The sequence below is a fragment of the Cherax quadricarinatus genome, chromosome 92 (assembly GCF_038502225.1).
Source record: "Cherax quadricarinatus isolate ZL_2023a chromosome 92, ASM3850222v1, whole genome shotgun sequence".
In the NCBI taxonomy this organism is placed as follows: Eukaryota; Metazoa; Arthropoda; class Malacostraca; order Decapoda; family Parastacidae; genus Cherax; species Cherax quadricarinatus.
In genome coordinates, this window is record NC_091383.1 from 9,471,890 (window position 1) to 9,490,283 (window position 18,394).

The following is an 18,394-nucleotide window of genomic DNA, read 5'->3' on the forward strand; positions in this document are numbered from 1 at the left end:
TCCGGAGAGGGGCTCTTGATCCTACCTTTCCTTGCAACGAGCCTAAATGTTGCTAGTTTCTTAAGCGCTGTGCGTTTACTCCTTTCCCCTCATTCAAAAAAGTAATCCCAGAGCGAAACATTGTCATAAGAACTTTTCACCATATATCAAACTTGATAAGGTGAAGCCGAAAGGTGCTGACCTGTAGCGTAGTACGCTAGACACAACATAGAAAGATTGTATTTCGATGATGTTTCGGTCGCAAGTGCGCTTCGGTGTAAGTGTAGTGAGACACACTCACACACACAAATGTGTGTATATATATATATATATATATATATATATATATATATATATATATATATATATATATATATATATATATAGGCCGTATCCCACCAAGGCAGGGTGGCCCAAAAAGAAAAACGAAAGTTTCTCTTTTTAAATTTAGTAATTTATACAGGAGAAGGGGTTACTAGCCCCTTGCTCCGGCATTTTAGTCACCTCTTACAACACGCATGGCTCACGGAGGAAGAATTCTGTTCCACTTCCCCATGGAGATAAGAGGAAATAAACAAGAACAAGAACTAGTAAGAAAATAGAAGAAAACCCAGAGGTGTGTGTATATATATGCTTGTACATGTATGTGTAGTGTGACCTAAGTGTAAGTAGAAGTAGCAAGATGTACCTGAAATCTTGCATGTTTATGAGACAGAAAAAGACACCAGCAATCCTACCATCATGTAAAACAATTACAGGTTCTCGTTTTATACTCACTTGGCAGGACGGTAGTACCTCCCTGGGTTGTTGCTGTCTACCAACCTACTACCACAGGACGGTAGTGCCTCCCTGGGTGGTTGCTGTCTACCAACCTACTAGCAAAGGACGGTAGTACCTCCCTGGGCGGTTGCTGTCTACCAACCTACTACCACATGACGGTAGTACCTCCCTGGGTGGTTGTTGTCTACCAACCTACTACCACAGGACGGTAGTACCTCCCTGGGTGGTTGCTGTCTACCAACCTACTACAACATGACGTTAGTACCTCCCTGGGTGGTAGTTGTCTACCAACCTACTACCACAGGACGGTAGTACCTCCATGGGTGGTTGCTGTCTACCAACCTACTACCACATGACGGTAGTACCTCCCTGGGCGGTTGCTGTCTACCAACCTACTACCACATGACGGTAGTACCTCCCTGGGTGGTTGCTGTCTACCAACCTACTACCACAGGACGGTAGTACCTCCCTGGGTGGTTGTTTACCAACCTACTACCACAGGACGATAGTACCTCCCTGGGTGGTTGCTGTCTACCAACCTACTACCACAGGACGGTAGTACCTCCCTGGGTGGTTGCTGTCTACCAACCTACTACCACAGGACGGTAGTACCTTCCTGGGTGGTTGCTGTCTACCAACCTACTACCACAGGACGGTAGTACCTCCCTGGGTGGTTGCTGTCTACCAACCTACTACCACAGGACGGTAGTACCTCCCTGGGTGGTTGTTGTCTACCAACCTACTACCACAGGACGGAAGTACCTCCCTGGGTGGTTGCTGTCTACCAACCTACTACCACACGACGGTAGTACCTTCCTGGGCGGTTGCTGTCTACCAACCTACTACCACAGGACGGTAGTACCTCCCTGGGTGGTTGCTGTCTACCAACCTACTACCACAGAACGGTAGTACCTCCCTGGGTGGTTGCTGTCTACCAACCTACTACCACATGACGGTAGTACCTCCCTGGGCGGTTGCTGTCTACCAACCTACTACCACATGACGGTAGTACCTCCCTGGGTGGTTGTTGTCTACCAACCTACTACCACAGGACGGTAGTACCTCCATGGGTGGTTGCTGTCTACCAACCTACTACCACATGACGTTAGTACCTCCCTGGGTGGTTGTTGTCTACCAACCTACTACCACAGGACGGTAGTACCTCCATGGGTGGTTGCTGTCTACCAACCTACTACCACATGACGGTAGTACCTCCCTGGGCGGTTTCTGTCTACCAACCTACTACCACAGGACGGTAGTACCTCCCTGGGTGGTTGTTGTCTACCAACCTACTACCACAGGACGGAAGTACCTCCCTGGGTGGTTGCTGTCTACCAACCTACTACCACAGGACGGTAGTACCTCTCTGGGTGGTTGTTGTCTACCAACCTACTACCACAGGACGGTAGTACCTCCCTGGGTGGTTGTTGTCTACCAACCTACTACCACAGGACGGTAGTACCTCTCTGGGTGGTTGTCTACCAACCTACTACGACAGGACGGTAGTACCTCCCTGGGTGGTTGCTGTCTACCAACCTACTACCACAGGACGGTAGTACCTCTCTGGGTGGTTGTTGTCTACCAACCTACTACCACAGGACGGTAGTACCTCCCTGGGTGGTTGTTGTCTACCAACCTACTACCACAGGACGGTAGTACCTCCCTGGGTGGTTGCTGTCTACCAACCTACTGCCTGTATATATATATATATATATATATATATATATATATATATATATATATATATATATATATATATATATATATATATATATATATATATATATATATATATATGTCGTGCCGAATATGTAAAACTGGTCAACTAGTAAGAACTCATTTAAAATTAAGTCCTTTCTGAAATTTTCTCTTATACGTTTAAAGATATATTTTTTTCATTAATGTTAATGCAAAAATTTTTAATTTTGCACCAAAAGAATCTTAGAAAACTTACCTAACCTTATTATAACAAGAACAATTTATTTTAGCCTAACCCAACTATATATATTTTAGATTTGTTTACAGTAATTTAATATTAAACAAACACAGTGAAATATATTTTTTTCGTTAGGTTCAGAATGATTTTGGCGAAATTATTGCATACACAAATTTTCGCTTGTCCTATATGGCAAGATGAGCGTTGCTATTTAAGCCAAGATCGCAAGTTCTGCCTATTCGGCACGACATATATGTATATATATATATATATATATATATATATATATATATATATATATATATATATATATATATATGTGTGTGTGTGTGTGTGTGTGTGTGTGTTGAGATATACCTTCTCTAAGCATATACTCAGAGAGATTCACTCCTCTTGTAGTATATATACTGACACACAGCTCTCGGTGTATATTTAATTATAAATATTCACCCCCTCGATGATCATACATGTAAACATTATTCCAGTGTATATATATACACAGTGAGATACCCAGTTGAGTGTATATCATGAGGGAGACATACTTTTCGGTGTATATACTCAGAATATGTATACTGGGAAATACACATCTTTCCGTATATACACTGAGGAAAAACACACTGTAGAGGAATATACACTGAGAAAACTCTCTAGACGAATATACACTTGTATACTCCTCCCTGTATACACTGAGGTACATGCATGTCAGTTTATATACCCTGAGACACACCTCGGTATACATTCACAATAACTCCCAAGAGCACATAAATACACACACCCAAACATAGACAGACAAACACACATACACAAACTGTAATGGATCAGAGAATACCTGACAAGTACCATGACAACGAGTCATGGTACTTGTCAGAGTGGGCGCCTTTGACGAGCGGGGTCCCACAGGGGTCAGTCCTAGGATCAGTGCTATTTTTGGTATATGTGAATGACATGACGGAAAGGATAGACTCAGAGGTGTCCCTGTTTGCAGATGATGTGAAGTTAATGAGGAGAATTCAGTCAGATGAGGATCAGGCAGGATTACAAAGAGACCTGGACAGGCTGGAAGCTTGGTCCAGCAAAAGGCTCCTTGAATTTAACCACGCTAAGTGCAAAGTCATGAAGATCGGGGAAGGGCAAAGAAGACTGCAGACAGAGTATACTCTAGGTGGACAAAAACTGCAAAACCTCACTCAAGAAGAAGGATCTTGGGGTGAGTATAATACCGAGCACATCTCCTGAAGGGCAAATCAACCAGATAACTGCTGCAGCATATGGGCGCCTGGCAAACCTGATAATAGCATTCCGACACCTCAGTAAGGAATCGTTCAAGACTCTATACACCGTGTACGTCAGGCCCATACTGGAGTATGCAGTACCAGTTTGGAACCTACACCTGATCAAACACGTCAAGAAATTAGAGAAAGTGCAAAGATTTGCAATAAGGCTAATTCCAGAGATCAGGGGAATGTCCTACCAAGAAAGCTTAAGGAAAATCAATCTGACGACACTGGAGGACAGGAGGGTTAGGAGAGAAATGACAACGACATACAAAATTTTGTGAGGAATTGACAAGGTGGACAGAGACAGGATGTTCCAGAGATGGGACACAGAAACAGGGGGTCACAGTTGAAAGCTGAAGACACAGATGAGTCAGAGTGATGTTAGGAAGAACTTTTTTAGTCATAGAGTTGTCAGGAAGTGGTATAGTCTGGCAAGTGATGTAGTGGTGGCAGGAACCATACATAGTTTTAAGACGAGGTATGATAAAGCTCATGTAGCAGGGAGAGACGGGACCTAGCAGCGATCACTGAAGAGGCAGGGCCAGGAGCTGTGACTCTACCCCTGCAACCACAACTAGGTGAGTACAACTAGGTGAGTACACAAACATGCACACACTCACACACACACTCACACACACACACTCACACACACATTCACACACACACGCACACATTCACACACACACACTCACACACACTCACAGTATCGTGAAACAATAGGTCTCTCAGGTAAAACTATCCTGGTATCGACAGTGCACAATTTCAGGGAAATTTGCGAGAAAAATCTAAATGTTTATATGTAAGTGGCAGAAATTCCCAAAATCCATGACAGCCGCATTGAGCCTATCATGGCTCAATGCGGCTGTCATGGCTCAATGCCATGAGCCTATCATGACAATCAAAACAATTGTAGGCTTATTGACTCCCCGGTTGTTAGACCACCTAGAGAAGGATAGGAAAAAATTCTCTCCTGTATTAAGCCTAGTACTGAGCCGACCTGGACGAGTAGGTTATACACCTTGACATATTCTACAGAATAATTTAGTATTTGGGTTAAGTTAATGAGATTCCAGAATTTTATGGGAAGAGATGGATGTCTGTGGTACACATGCGCATGTATACATTCACACACACATACAGTCATGCATTAACATGCACACAAACACACGCACACGTACATAAAGGAGAGCGATAACGCGAAGGGTCTATGACCTTTCAATCAGAAACAATGAAAAAACGAAAAATAGGAACTGTATATGTAATCAAACTCTGGAAAGTTGCTGGGGACAGAGGAGTGACTCGCGAAATCCTAATGACTTGACTGTAGGCAAATCACTGAAAGAAGAGTTCGACCCCATGGCAACAGTTAGGCATGTTAGGTAAGACACATATGCAACAGTTAGGTATCTTTATTTCGAAATGTTTCGCCTACACAGTAGGCTTCTTCAGTCGAGTACCTACGTCTCACCTCCTGGCACTATATAAAGGCTCCATCCTGTCACTTCAACTTCATATTGTTTCAGACAACGGAACAATGCTCTTCTCCAGACTGAGGGACTGACCACCTCAAAACTTTAAGGGTGATGGACTGATTACATCGTCTTCAAGTATCTTCTGCTTCTATCAACTTTTCTGTACTCGACTGAAGAAGCCTACTGTGTAGGCGAAACGTTTCGAAATAAAGATACCTAACTGTTGCATATGTGTCTTACCTAACAACCTGTCGGTATTTTATACCATTTCATTATTCGACTGAAGAAGCCTACTGTGTAGGCGAAACGTTTCGAAATAAAGATACCTAACTGTTGCATATGTGTCTTACCTAACAATCTGTCGGTATTTTATACCATTTTAATGTTCAACAGTTAGGCAACTTTATTCCGAAACGTTTCGCCTACACAGTAGACTTCTTCAGTCGAGTACAGACAGTAGGCAGGAGCAGTAGACATGTGAAGACGATGTAATCAGTCCATCACCCTTGAAGACGTAGATTTGAGGTTGTCAGTCCCTCAGCCTGCCTACTTTCTGTACTCGACTGAAAAAGCCTACTGCGTAGGCAAAACGTTTCGGAATAAAAATACCTAACTGTTGCCTTTGTGTCTTGCTTACCAACCTGCCGGTACTGCATAACATTCTGATACTCACACTGAACAAAGAGTTCGACCCCATGGGAAGGCAGGACGGCAAGTAACAGTTGATAACGCACTGGCTTGCTCCGCTAACGATTAATTTGTATGGATTCCAACTTTGCTCTTGGTGAGATGGACGATGGATTTTTTTGTATTGTTGAGGCATAGAACATAAGAATTGAGAAAAGCTTCGACGCAAAGGTGAGACGTGAGGAAAACACGGAAAGAGATAACCACTGATGCAGTGCTGGACAGGAAAGATCAACACCTACCAACTTGGAAACATAAACACATATGCAGTTTAATGTGATCCTTTATTGACAACGTTTCGCCCACACAGTGGGCTTTTTCAAGTCACAAAGAGATCTACCTGGGGTGGAAGGTACTGGAGTATTTATAGTCAGAATGTTGAGGTCAGGTGGAGAATGCTGCATCTGAGGATCCACTGGGTGGGGTTATAGAGTCTTGGGTAGCTTGGCAGGGGTATTGGGCAAGTTGTGAGTAGACCTTCTGCAGTGTTCTATGTTCTAATGTGGGATAGCGATGAAGAAGTTTCCTGGCAAGTGGTTCAGCTATGTTATAGAAGCCATTGTTCTGGTTGAAATTGTTGGTTATAGAGATAAGTGATGATTCCAGGATTCTTCGGTATTGAGTGTTGTCTTCTGTGGCGATAAGTCTTGAGTTTCTGTAGTTAATTAAATGGTTGTGTGAATTACGATGTTGTACACAGGCATTCCTTGTATCGTCAGTCCTGCTTGCATATTGGTGTTCTGAAATACGTGTTTGGAGGTCTCTTGATGTTTCGCCAACGTATAATTTGTTGCAGTCATTACAAGGGATTATGTATACCCCTGCAGAGGATGGAGGCTTGTCCTGTCTACTACTGGTGATGTCCTTGATGGTCGTGGTTGTGGAGGTAGATACTTGGAATGATGTTTTCGCAAAGATGTTGGAAACATGTTTGGCAATGGAGTTGGTGGGGAGGACTATGTATCTCTTCTCGGCAGTGTCTTCTCTGGGTGTGTTGAAGATGTTTAATGCCCTCCGTCTGCAGTCTCTGATGAAGTGACAAGGATAGTGGAGTTTAGAAAATACTTGTTCAATTATAGTGCATTCTTCCTCAAGGAACTCATTGCTGCAGATTCTGAGTGCACGCAGGAAGAAGCTTATAATTACACCACGTTTAGTTTTGGTGTAGTGGTGAGAGTAGAAGTGGAGAAGATCGTTTTGGTTGGTTGGTTTTCGATAGACTTTAAAACGAAGTTCATGGTCAGTTTTGCAGAGCAGAACATCAAGGAAAGGAAGAGTGTTGTTGACTTCTTCTTCAAATGTGAACTGGATTGAGGGCTCGACCTGGTTGAGCTTGTCTTGGAGAGCTTGAACGTTGAAGCGTTTAGGAGTTATGAGGAGAATGTCGTCAACATAACGGAGCCAGGTGACAGTCGAAGGAATAATGGTGGAGAAACGTTCGGCTTCCAGATGTTCCATGTATAAGTTCGCCAGGACGGCAATGAGTGGCGAGCCCATGGGTAGACCAAAAGTCTGTTGAAAGAGGTGATTTTCGAAAGAGAAACACGTAAAGCCGACACATAGTTCAACGAGGTCGATGAAATCGCTGGCTGGAATAGGAAGATCAAGTGAATCGTCAATTCTTCTGCGTAGGAGATCGATAGCTTGTGTTGTAGGTACTTTGGTAAATAGGGAAGTTACGTCAAGGCTGGAAAGTTTCTTGTTCCTGATGTTGGTGTTGCGAATGCGATTGAGAAGATCACCCGAGTGTTTGAGATGTGCTGGACTGATAGTGCCCAAGAGTTTAGAGAGGTGTTTGGCGAGAATTTCTGAGAGCTGGTGGGGAGCACTGCCTATTCCCGAGGATATGGGCCTCAGTGGGATACCAGGCTTGTGAGTTTTTGGCAGGCCGTACCTTCCCGTACCTTCCACCCTAGGTAGATCTGGGTGTGACTTGAAAAAGCCCACTGTGTGGGTGAAACGTTGTCAATAAAGGATCACATTATACTGCATATGTGTTTATTTATCCTTTGTATGGACTGATGAAGCCACTGTGTGGCGAAACGTTTCCTCAATAAAGATACCTAAGAGTTGCACATGTGTCTAATTTAACAACATGTAGGTTCTCTGAACCATTCATCTACAATCCGGTAAGCAGTTGGCTTATCTGGGAATTCTTACTAATAAACGTTTGCAAGAATGCAAGATCAATAATCCTGTATCATTCCGGGTTTCTCATAGCAATTTGCATTTGCAGCTTAATGAAATCAAATTAACTAAAATAAATTTAGAGTAATTTAATAAAAAAAAATTTAATATTTACAGCTCTCGCTTCACACGGCGAGGGTCCGGGTTCTATTCCTAGCGAGGGTAGAAACATTGGGCGTGTTTCTTTACACCGGTTGTCTATGTTCACCCATCAGTAAAATGGGTACCTGGGTGTTAGTGGACTGGTGTGGGTCACATCCTGGGTGTTAGTGGACTGGTGTGGGTCACATCCTGGGTGTTAGTGGACTGGTGTGGGTCACATCCTGGGTGTTAGTGGACTGGTGTGGGTCACATCCTGGGTGTTAGTGGACTGGTGTGGGTCACATCCTGGGTGTTAGTGGACTGGTGTGGGTCATATCCTGGGTGTTAGTGGACTGGTGTGGGTCACATCCTGGGTGTTAGTGGACTGGTGTGGGTCACATCCTGGGTGTTAGTGGACTGGTGTAGGTCGCATTCTGGGTGTTAGTGGACTGGTGTGGGTCACATCCTGGGTGTTAGTGGACTGGTGTGGGTCACATCCTGGGTGTTAGTGGACTGGTGTGGGTCACATCCTGGGTGTTAGTGGACTGGTGTGGGTCACATCCTGGGTGTTAGTGGACTGGTGTGGGTCACATCCTGGGTGTTAGTGGACTGGTGTGGGTCACATCCTGGGTGTTAGTGGATTGGTGTTCGTCACATTCTGGGTGTTAGTGGACTGGTGTGGGTCGCATCCTGGGTGTTAGTGGACTGGTGTGGGTCGCATCCTGGGTCTTAGTGGACTGGTGTGGGTCGCATCCTGGGTGTTAGTGGACTGGTGTGGGTCGCATCCTGGGTGTTAGTGGACTGGTGTGGGTCACATCCCGGGTGTTAGTGGACTGGTGTGGGTCACATCCTGGGTGTTAGTGGAATGGTGTGGGTCGCATCCTGGGTGTTAGTGGACTGGTGTGAGTCACATCCTGGGTGTTAGTGGACTGGTGTGGGTCGCATACTGGGTGTTAGTGGACTGGTGTGGGTCGCATCCTGAGTGTTAGTGGACTGGTGTGGGTCACATCCTGCGTGTTAATGGACTGGTGTGGGTCGCATCCTGGGTGTTAGTGGACTGGTGTGGGTCACATCCTGGGTGTTAGTGGACTGGTGTGGGTCGCATCCTGGGTGTTAGTGGACTGGTGTGGGTCGCATCCTGGGTGTTAGTGGACTGGTGTGGGTCACATCCTGGGACAAAACTGACCTAATTTGCGGGAAATGCTCAGCATAACAAGCGGCTTTCTATATAGTAGTATGTCACTGATGTCAACTATGGTCTGTATACCTTGTACATGTACTTGTATACCTTGTATATGTACTGGTATACCTTGTACATGTACTTTATACCTTGTACATGTACTTGATTACTTTGTACATGTACTTGTATACCTTGTACATGTACTTGTATACCTTGTACATGTACTTGTATACCTTGTACATGTACTTGTATACCTTGTACATGTACTTGTATACCTTGTACATGTACTTGTATACCTTGTACATGTACTTGTATACATTGTACATGTACCTGTATGCCTTGGTATAAACCTTGGTAATAAATACCGACAAGTTGGTTTAGAAAGACACGTAAGCAAACACTATAACATATTTATTAGAAAACGTTTCGGTCCTGGGACCTTGATCACTTCTAACATACAGAGGTAGGAAGACATTATATATATAGGCGGAGAGTGAGGTGTGACGCACGTGACCTGAGGAATGTCATAAGAACATAAGAATGGAGGAACACTGTATAAGGCCTACTGGCCCATGCGAGGCAGGTCCTTATCAAAACAACCTCTGCCTATGATGAAGACGGGTAGACGATGAAATCATGTGACTCCTGTGTTGTTGGGTTGGTGCTGATACTTTAAAGTACCCAGACTTTCCTTCAAAAGGCTCGTAGCATCTTACGAAAATCAGAACAAAGAAAAAAACTACTTAAACTTTTACCAGGTCAACCGAAACCAGCACGCCTGTATGGCCTTCCTAAGACACACAAACCTGGCATCCCACTACGGCCTATCACTTCGGGCATAGGGAGCGCACCGCACAGACTAGCCGGCCACCTTGCCAAATACCTTTCAGCGCTTCTGGGCACCATCAGTCAAGCCCACCTCAAACACTCAGGTGACCTTCTCTTCCTTCGATGTCACAGCCCTCTTTACCAACGTTCCTACTGACGCTGCAATCAACATTCTGAGACAGAGGCTCACTGAAAACCACGACCTCCCTTTACCTCTTCTAGATTTCATCAATCTAGTGGAACTTTGTGTTAATTTCAACTTCTTCAAGTATCAGGACAACTGTTACAAACAGTGCTTTGGGATGGCAATGGGCAGCCCGCTCAGTGCTGTGCTTGCCAACCTCTTCATGGAAAACCTGGAGACAGAGAAATTCAGCACCCTCATTCCCAACACCGTTACCTGGCTAAGATACGTTGATGATGTATTGGTTTTCTATCCGAGACGTCTCAATATCCAGGCCCTTCTCAACAAGATATGCAGCAATGAGTTTCTTGAAGAAGAATGCACGATAATTGAACAAGTATTTTCTAAACTCCACTATCCTCGTCACTTCATCAGAGACTGCAGACGACGGGCATTAAACATCTTCAACACACCCAGAGAAGACACTGCTGAGAAGAGATACATAGTTTGTGACTTGAAAAAGCCCACTGTGTGGGCGAAACGTAGTCAATAAAGGATCACATTATACTGCATATGTGGTGACCTGTACTTAATTCAGTGGTGACCTGTACTTAACTCTGTGAAGAAGTGTCTTGTGTGCTCCCGTGGACTGAAAAAAGATGCCCTCCATCGAGCAACTTTACCAGCAACTTAAGGAAGAATTGAGGGCAGCGAAGATGGAGATACGGCGATTGACCGAGGAAAACAAGAGGATTCGTAGTAGTCCTCCTGTTTCGAGTCCTCAGGTCAAGAAGGGATCGTGGTCAGTGGCTGGACAGCAGGGGACGACGAAGTTGACGATCAAGAAGACGAATAGAAAGCCAGAAACGATGAAGAAAGAGACTGCTGTGGAAACTCCTGTGGAAACCTCCAACGCATTCTCGGTGCTACCCGACGAATGTGAGTCGACTACTGGGATCGTCACGACGAACGACAACAAGGAAGGTAAGAATATTGTTGTTGTTGGGGATAGCCAGGTTAGATACATGGATAGGGCATTCTGCTTGAAGGACAGGAGTAGGAGACAGAGGGTTTGCTTTCCTGGGGCTGGGATGGAGGACATTGTTAGCCGGCTTGACAACATCATGAACGGTAATGTGATCAATCCTATTATTTGCCTCAGTGCTGGAGGCAATGATGTAGGCAAGCGTAGAAGTGAGGATTTAGTTAGAAAGTTCAGGACAGCTATAGACATAATTAGGAAGAAGGGGGGGCACCCTGTTATATGTGGCATTTTGCCAAGAAGAGGTGTTGGTAATGAATGGTTGTCCAGAGCAATTGGTATTAATTGTTGGCTGGATAAACACTGTAAGGATAATGCAGTACCATTCATTGACAACTGGGACAACTTCTATGGCCGAAATGACATGTATGCCAGGGATGGGGTTCACTTATCCAGGGCAGGTGTGGGTTTTCTTGCTAACTCAGTTGAGGGGGTTGTTAGGACTTTAAACTAGGATTAGTTAGAGGTATGGGTTTAGAAATGATAAATAATGAGTATGGATATATTGACTTATGCTCTGATATTAAGAATCTTAATAGTAACTGTCATGGAGTAACTCTGGGTAATGATAATTTCAGAAATTGTGTAAAAACAAAGATGAATAGGAAAAATGTGCAGAAGAAAAAACATATGATGGTATTTTATGCTAACAGTCGAAGTGCAAGAAATAAAATTAATGAACTACGTTTGGTAGCATGTGCTGGGAACTTTGATATCATTGCATTAACTGAAACGTGGTATGATTTAAAGAGTCGGGATATGACTGCTGAGTGTAATATTCAGGAATTTAAGTTGTTCAATGTGGATAGATGTAATGGGAAGGGGGGAGGAGTTGCATTGTATGTTCGAGAAAATATTAATTGTTGCATAAAGACAGGTATAAAAATAGATGGAGCAGTAACAGAGTCTGTTTGGGTAGAGTTCGTGGAGGGTCAAGAAAAACTAATTCTAGGTGTAATATACCGACCTCCAGGCTTGGATCACGATAGAGGGAGACTTCTTTGGGACGAAATTGTTAGGGCTTCTTTCAAGTGTATAGGACGAAGGTGAAGGAAAAAGTAGGACCTCTGAAAACTGGGAATGGACAGCTGACGGATAATGAACTGGAAATGTGTTCCTTATTTAATGACTATTTTTTCTCAGTTTTTACAGAGGAAGATGTAAATGAGATTCCAGTAATTAACAATTATTTAGTTCCTGATGAATTTAAGTTAACTAATATTACTGTCACGAGGGACATGGTTATTGTCCCCGGGACCCGATGAGTTGTTTTCCAGGGTACTTAAGGAATGCAAGATGGAGCTTAGTCAGCCATTAACGAGCGTATTCAATGCGTCCATCCTTACCGGTGTTGTGCCAGAGTTGTGGAAGATGGCTAATGTGGTTTCTATATTCAAATCAGGGGATAAGTCCACTCCTTCAAATTACCGTCCAGTAAGCCTGACATCTATAGTGGGCAAGTTATTAGAATCAATTATAGCTGACATTATTAGAAGTCACCTTGAATAGCATAACTTGATAAATGAATCTCAGCATGGATTCACGAGAGGTCGTTCCTGCCTGACAAACTTACTGACGTTCTGCAATAGAACATTTGAGGCAGTTGACAGTGATAAGGAATATGATATTGTTTATTTGGATTTTAGTAAAGCCTTCGATAGAGTACCTCATAAGAGACTCTTAAGAAAAGTGGCAGCTCATGGTATAGGAGGTAAAGTTCTAGCATGGATAGAGGCATGGCTTACCAATAGAAAGCAGAGAGTTACCATTAATGGAGTGAAATCTGAATGGGGATTAGTCACTAGTGGCGTTCCACAAGGATCAGTTTTAGGCCCTCTCTTGTTCATAATTTACATTAATGACCTTGATGAAGGGATTACGAGTGACATGAGTAAATTTGCTGATGATACAAAGATAGGCCGTATAATTCACTCTGAGGAGGATATCAATGAACTCCAGGACGATTTGGACAAATTAATGTCTTGGTCTGAAAAATGGCAGATGAAGTTCAATGTGGATAAGTGTAAGGTACTTGCCCTTGGTAATGAAAATAACCCTCGAAGCTATAATCTAGGTGAAGTAGAGCTTGATCATACAGAATGTGAAAAAGACTTGGGAGTCATGGTAAGCAGAAATCTAAAGCCAAGACAGCAGTGCCTTAGTGTGCGCAACAAGGCCAACAGATTACTTGTATTTATCTCAAGAAGTATAAGTAAGAGAAGTCCAAAAGTTATTTTACAGCTCTATACATCACTAGTGAGGCCTCATTTAGATTATGCTGCTCAGTTTTGGTCCCCTTACTACAGGATGGATATAGACTCATTAGAGAACATACAGAGAAGAATGACTAAAATGATTTACTGTGTAAGGAACCTCCCGTATGAAGATAGATTTAAAGCCTTAAATCTCCACTCTCTGGAGAGGCGTAGAATGAGGGGAGATATCATTGAAGTGTATAAGTGGATGACGGGCATAAACAAGGGAGATATTAATAAAGTACTGAGGGTGTCGAACCAGGTAAGAACCAGGAATAATGGATTTAAGTTGGATAAATTTAGATTTAGAAAGGACATAGGTAAGTACTGGTTTTCTAACAGAGTTGTAGATGCGTGGAACAGTCTTCCCAGTGGGGTGATAGAGGCTAGGACCTTGGGTAGCTTTAAGAAGAGACTGGACAAATATATGAGTGGGAGGGGCTGGGTTTGATTGGTGTCATTGGGTACGGGAGTTATTTCTAGGGAAGCTTTAGGTAGTAGTCGTTTTGATGACCTGCCTCGCATGGGGCAGTAGGCCTTTTGCAGTTTTCCAACATTCTTATGTTCTTATAGTCCTCCCCACCAACTCCATTGCCAAATACGTTTCCAACATCTTTTCCAATACCTTATTCCAAGTATCTACCTCCACAACCACGACCATCAAGGACATTACCAGTGATAGACAGGACAAGCTTCCACCCTCTGCAGGGGTATACATAATCCCTCGTAATGACTGCAACAAATTATACGTGGGCGAAACATCAAGGGACCTCCAAAGACGTATTTCAGAACACCAATACGCAAGCAGGTCTGACGACACAAGGAATGCCTGTGTACAACACCGTAATTCACTCAACCACCTGATAAACTACAGAAACTCAAGACTTATCGCCACAGAAGACAACACTCAATACCGAAGAATCCTGGAATCATCACTTATTTCTATATCCGACAACTTCAACCAGAATAGTGGCTTCTATAACATAGCTGAACCACTTGCCAAGAAACTTCTTCATCGCTATCCCACATAAGAACATTGTAGAAAGTCTGCTCACAAACTTATCCAATCTCCTTTCCAAGCTACCCAAGTTTTTAGACTCTACAACCCCACTCGGTACATCATCAGATGCAGCATTCTTCACCTGACCTCAGCTGGACTATAAATACTCGCGTTCCTTCCACCCCAGGTAGTTCTGTTTGTGACTTGAAAAAGCCCACTGTGTGGGCGAAACGTAGTCAATAAAGGATCACATTATACTGCATTTGTGTTTATATTGCCATTCTGAACCTGTAATAAAGTTGGTAGAATTACCGACAATATGTAAAGTAAAAGGACACAAGTGCAACTAATGTGACATTTATTGCCACAATAAATGTCACATTAGTTGCACTTGTGTCCTTTTACTTTACATTCTGAACCTGACTATAAATACTCGCGTCCCTTCCACCCCAGGTAGATCTGTTTGTGACTTGAAAAGGCCCACTGTGTGGACGAAACGTAGTCAATAAAGGATCACATTATGCTGCATATGTGTTTATATTTCCAAGATCAATGCAGTTGAACTATCAATAAAGTTTACACTTGAACTCGAAAATGATGGTAAACTTCCTTTCCTCGACGTTCTACTGTGCAGATCTCCCGACAGTGACAAACTTCTCTTCAAAGTGTATAGAAAACCTACCAGCAAGGACGATCTTATACACTTTTATTCACACCAAGACACCCGCACTAAGAGAGGAGTCCTCTTCGCATCTCCAGCCCTTGTTTTCTAGAAGAAGAATGCACTTACATAACACAAGCCTTTACACGTCTTCAGTTCCCATCTTTCTTCATCCGAGATTGCAGATTCAAGGCACAAGCTATCCTCAACAAACCGCCCATGAAACAGCCCCCAAAACAGTTCATAGTACTCCCATGTGGCGATGTTGCCACGAATACTCGCCGGGCACTTGCTATGAGTAACATCAACGTTTCCACCATAAACACATCATCTATCAAAGACCTCACTACGAAACGCAGCCCCACACCTCTAACTTCTACAGCAGGCGTCTACACTATCCCCTGTGGGTTCTGTCCCAAGAAATATGTAGGCGAGACAGACAGAGATCTTGCAGTCCACCTGAATGAGCATCGAAATGCCTCTAACAGAGACGATGTAAGGTACGCCTGTGTCCTCCACAGAGACTCCACGGGGCATTTGATGAACTGGAACGAGGCACAACTCGTTCTCACCGAACCAGACCTCAGACGCCGACGGTGCCTAGAAGCCTCACTAATCGCCGTCACCGACACTATAGAACGCAACACTGGAAACTACAAAATTTCAAAAACATTGGCATACATGATACTTAAGCAGCACCAACCCAACAACACAGGAGTCACATGATTTCATCGTCTACCCGTCCTCATCATAGGCAGAGGTTGTTTTGATAAGGACCTGCCTCGCATGGGCCAGTAGGCCTTCCACAGTGTTCCTCCATTCTTATGTTCTTATGACATTCCTCAGGTCACGTGCGTCACATCTCACTCTCCGCCTATATATATAATGTGTGGAAAAAGACACTTATGTACAGTTCAGGACATTTATTAAAGGAAACGTTTCGCCACGAGTGGCTTCTTCAGTCCTAATACAGAGAAAACTAAGAAAACACACATATATATAGTGGTGGGAGTCAGGTGAGGTGAAGCGTGGGTAGAGGTGGTAATAGTAGTAGTAGTAGTAATGGAACTAAGGAGGTGAGGTTAGAGAGGGACCTGCTGGCATCAAGTAACACCAGTTCCCAGGATGGGTAATATCCTCTTGCTTAGTAATTTTGAAATATTGTAACTACCGGATTTTTGCTTTATAGTGTTACTGACAGAAATTAGTGCAGCTTCAATGCATTTTCTCCGTCTTAAGTCGTCTTCTTTAATAACTAGTTTAGCTTCATTGAATTTCATGAGGTGTCCAACATCGTCTCTATGTTGAACACATGCGTTTTTGCGGTCATCATTTCTGCAAGCATTTTTGTGTTCTGCTATTCTAATGTCCAGAGTTCTGGCTGTTTCCCCTACATATACTTTGTCACACCCCCCACATGGTATAGTGTAGATTCCTGCACTTGTGCCAGAATCATGCTTGGGTTTTTGTATCAGGTTCCTAATAGTAGTTGAAGAGCTGGTAGATATTTTAGCCAGTTTTCTGTCAAACATTTTTGAAACATTAGTGGCAACGTTGCTGACCGGTAAAACGATGTAACTTGGAGGCTTTTCTTCAATTTGATAGGTGTTGGTCTTGCTGAGGATACGTGTTGCACGTTTCCTGCAGTCACGTATGAAGTGTAGGGGAAAATGTAGTGAACTAAAAGAGTTGGTGATGTATGTACATTCTTCTTCGAGGAACTGCGGACTGGAAATTCTGTAGGCTCTCAGAAAGAAGCCAATAACTACCCCTCTTTTAGTTCTTGTGTCATGGTGAGAGAAGAAATGTAGAAGATCATTCTTGTAGGTAGGCTTCCGGTAGACTTTAAAAGAAAGTTTGCTTTCCCCTGTGCGTAAGAGAACGTCGAGAAAAGGTAACTGGTTGTCCTTCTCCTCCTCTAGAGTAAATTTAATAGTAGGTTCCAGATTGTTGATGGTGTTGAGGATGCCCTGGACGTCAAGATTTTTGGGTACAATGACAAAATATCATCTACGTACCGCATCCAAGTAACTGAACGAGGGATGTTATTGAGGATCCTTCTTGACTCCAGGTCCTCCATATATAAATTGGCAAGAACTGCACTAAGGGGGGATCCCATGGCTAGTCCGAAGAGTTGTTTGTACTTCTTGTCCTCGAACCTAAAACAGTTATAACGAACACAAAGTTCGACAAGGCTCACAAAATCTTGGCGGGGTACAGGTAACTCTGTATCATCTTTAATCACCCTGCGAAGAAGATCAATGGCTTGATCAACTGGGACATTGGTGAATAAGGCAGTCACGTCAAAACTTGCAAGCTTCTTATCACTCATGTCGAGATCCCTGATACGGTTAAGGAGGTCACCCGAATGCTTTAGATGAGCCTGACTGATTGTACCCAGGAGCTTTGACAAATATTTCGCCAAAACTCCTGCTAGACTGTGAGGGGCGCTGCCGATACCAGATGTAATGGGTCTCATAGGCACATTTGGTTTGTGGGTCTTTGGTAAACCATAAAGTCTAGCTGACTTGGGGTTGGTAGGGATGAGGCGCAAGAGCTTTTTACCTTCTTCTGATTTCCTGAGTATACTGCGGGTCTTACTGAGAAAAGAATCTGTTTCTTTCCTCCATGCATGTTCGGGATGGAAACGTATGTGTTGGCGTCGTTCAATAAATCTTGCATCTTACTAACGTAGTCTGTACTGTTGAGGATGACCACTCCTCCTCCTTTGTCCGCTGTGGTGATGAGAATATCATTATTGGTAGCTAAGTGTTTGAGTGCCTGGATGTAGCGACGAGGAATGACTGGACGACTAGGTTCAGAAACTGCAGCTGCAATAAGTCCTTGTATGAAACCTTTGTTAAACTCAGAGTCACCGAAGAAATGGTTTTTTGATCACTGTGTC